Source organism: Atta colombica, unplaced genomic scaffold (genome assembly GCF_001594045.1).
Source record: "Atta colombica isolate Treedump-2 unplaced genomic scaffold, Acol1.0 scaffold181, whole genome shotgun sequence".
NCBI lineage: Eukaryota > Metazoa > Arthropoda > Insecta > Hymenoptera > Formicidae > Atta > Atta colombica.
Window position 1 is genome coordinate 489,144 of NW_017259273.1, and position 3,799 is coordinate 492,942.

The window sequence follows — 3,799 nt, forward strand, 5'->3', positions numbered from 1 at the left end:
TATAATAAATGCTTATATATAATATTATTTTTATTAAGTATATTTCAAGAATCATATTTACATTTGTTATATTATATTAATGAGATTGCAAATATTAAATAAAAGCAAATACTAAATGAAAATACTATTTTGTGCATAATATTTATTGTAATGTTTTAGTTACTTACAATTCTTTGCATATAATAAACTTAAGAAATAATTTAAGTTTATTCCAATATATAAATTTTGTAGTCTGTAAATAGATTACAAGATTCTTAATAAATTTATTTAAGTACTTCAGATTGAGACGATCAATAATATTTCGGAAATATTTCAGCTATTTCCATAACTTTTTGATTATATTTCAAGAAAATTACAAATTCTTTCTGTAATATTTTAGCAATCTTTCAACAAGGTTTCATGTGCAAAAATCGTAGACATTTTGCTATTCCAGAACTATTTCAGAAATATTACAGATATTTCGCAACTTTTATAATATTTCAAATGAAATGTTTCACTTTTCATTTGAAATATTTTTGAAATATTTCTGAATTTTACGAATTCTGAAAACTTTCGGTTCTGTATGGGACGTACATGATTCTACTATGTTTTCCATTACAATATTGACATCCAAAAGAACGGAATTTTCGAAAATTTATAGTTATACAGGGTGGTTCACTTAAATCGAACATCTTGAATATTTCGCTTATTTTTAGTGATATAAAATATTTCAAATGAAAGTGGAAGGAGGCTTCAAGGAGGACGTATTTTGGTCGCATTGTTTTTATTCCAGGTGGAGGCGTCAAAAAGATATGAAGGTCATCTCTATTTTTTTAAATGAAATTATTTAATCTTTTTTAGATAATATTTAGATATATTTCTCTAATTATTCCACATATAAAAGTATTAAGATGAAGATATAAAAAAATCAGTTTACGAGATATTTTATATTTTATTGACACATATTGATATAAAATGTTAAATAACTTGTAAATTTTTTGGATAATCGTATCTTAATACTTTTATTAACAGAATAATGAAATTCCATCAATTGCTGGAAAGAAAACACATAGTTGCTTATTTCAAAAATTATTCATTTTGCGTACATATTTTTTTAAGCAACTATGTGTTTTCTTTTCACCAATCGATTCATTTCATTCTATTCATAAAAATATTAAGGACCTCCTTATTATCCGAAATCCGCTGAAGACGCTAGATAATAACTTAGTCCGTTTATTACAGTACAGTCTGGTATAGTTCCTTGCCGCGACGCGATGCAGTCTACAAGAGAATGAAAAAAAAAACGCCTTTTGTTACGATAAACACTTAGCTACATTCACCAGATGTATAAGCTTAAATCTGCTGTCTGCTCATAGGTGGCATTAGAGCGTTATAAAGCTACCCTGGGCACACAACACACTTTTTTTTATGTGTTTGACATCTGTCCAACATTAACCAGTGCACATCAACAATTTCATACAACAACATACATTTTTTCTTTCGTAATCATATCTAGTTTTTTGCTAAAAAAAAAAGCGTATGCAGGAACTTTGCTTTTCTGTTTCAATTTGAAGAAATCGGCTGCCGAATCGCATCGAATACTTGTGGAAGTCTATGGCGACAATGCTTTATCGGAAACAACGTGCAGAGATTGGTTTCGCCGGTTCAATGACAACAATTTTGATTTGAGTGACAAGAAGCGTGAAAATCGGCCCAGGAAGATTGAGGACTGTCAATTGCAGGCTCTTCTGGACGAGGACGATATCCAATCACAAAAAATGCTTGCCGAGCAATTGGGTGTTTCTCAAGCAGTCATTTCCATGCGGCTACATGCCATGGGGAAGGTTCAAAAGATCAGAAAATGGGTCCCGCATGAACTGAACGATAGGCAGATGGAGCGACGCCAAAACACATGCCAAATTCTGCTTGCCAGACAAAAAAGAAAGTCGTTCTTGCATCGGATTGTGACAAGCAATGAAAAGTCGATCTATCTTCAGAATCCTAAACGCAAGAAAGCTTGGGTTGATCCCACCCAACCATCAACCTCTTCCTCAAGATCAAATCGCTTTAGATGGAAGACGATGCTGTGCGTTTGATGGGATCAGGAGGGTATCATCTACGAGCTGTTAAAACCTGGTGAAACTGTTAATGCTCACCGCTACCACTAACAACTGATCAAATTGCACCGTGCTCTGCGTGAAAAAAGGCTGCATTATCGGAAAAGACATGACAAGCTGATTTTCCTCCACGACAACGCACCATCATATACGTCAACAATGGTCCAAAACTACTTGGAGACACTCAACTGGGAAGTGCTACCCCATCCCGCTTACTCACCAGACCTGACACCTTCTGACTATCACCTGTTTTCGTCGATGGGCCACGCGCTCGCTGAGCGGCACTTCGATTCTTATGAAGACGTCTGAAAATGGCTTGATGAGTGGTTTGCCTCGAAAGATGAGGAATTTTTTTGGCGTGGTATACACAAATTGCCCGAAAGATGGGAAAAATGTATAGTTAACGAGGGCAACTTTGAATAAATACTTTGAATAAATTTGTTTTTGCTTCCTAGGAAAATTTTCTGACTAAAAAACAGCGGATTTAAGCTCTGGTAACGTTCGATCACATTTGATCACATATTTGATCACATTTGACCGCATACGGCAAGAATGGACAAAAATAATCTCATTTCATTAAAGCATGAGCAGGACTAAATTACTACCAGTACCCCCAGCGGATTTCGAACAATAAGGGAGTCACATTAAACTATAGAAAACCTACTGTGCCATAGGCCTGCTCTTGAACAAACAAGCCAGAAAAAATCTTTTGGAATGGAATTCTGTAAATAACAGAATAACTACAGCTCGATTCTCGACAAAACTTAGGAAACTTACGATAATTTAGTGCTACTCCTCGACTGAGGCTACCCAAGACGATAAGGATCTATTCTATGAGGCACTCGCCTCCACGCTATGTAGAATTAAAAAGTCCGACATAATAATAGTGATTGGCGACTTCAACACCAAGATTGGTGCAGACAACACTAGCTTGAAGAATATCATGAGCCGATACGAATTGGGAATCCACAACACAACAGCGAAAGATTTGTAGAACTGTGCATGAACTATAATCTAGTAATAGGAGGAATATTCTTTTTACATAAGAAAATCATAAAGTCATCTGGATTTCATCGGACAATCATACTTACAATCAGATTGACCATATATCAATAGATAGGAAATGGAGATCCCTTCTGAATATGTGTTCATAACAGGAAGCGGATATAGCTAGCGATTATCATCTGATTGTTTCTGAAATCAAGTTAAAACTAAGAACAATTAACGTGAAGGATTATTCTAGAAAAACTAAACATTATGTCGAGAAACTTGGCTATAAGGATATATGTGAACGATTTGAGGACAAGCTACAAAGAAGAATAGCCAATCATGTAGAACATTCAGATGCTGAAGCATCCGATAAATGGCAATCAATTAAGAACTGTCTCCTTGCGATAAGCGATGATATACTAGAATGAAAGCGAGCAAGCAGGAAAGATTGGATATCTGATGATACCCGGGAAAAGGTTTCCAGACGAAAAGGAATTAAGCATAGAATCATCCAAGCTGGAACAGATGCAGATAGAGAACAACTGCAAATAGAATACAGGGAGGCGAATAAAGCTATAAAGAAAGCTGTTAGAAGAGACAAGTGGATTTGGGCTGAAAATCTTGCTGAAAGTGCTCAGATTGCTGCGGACTCGAAAAACGGCAAGGAACTATATAGAATTACAAAAATACTTGCGAATAAATCAATAACATAC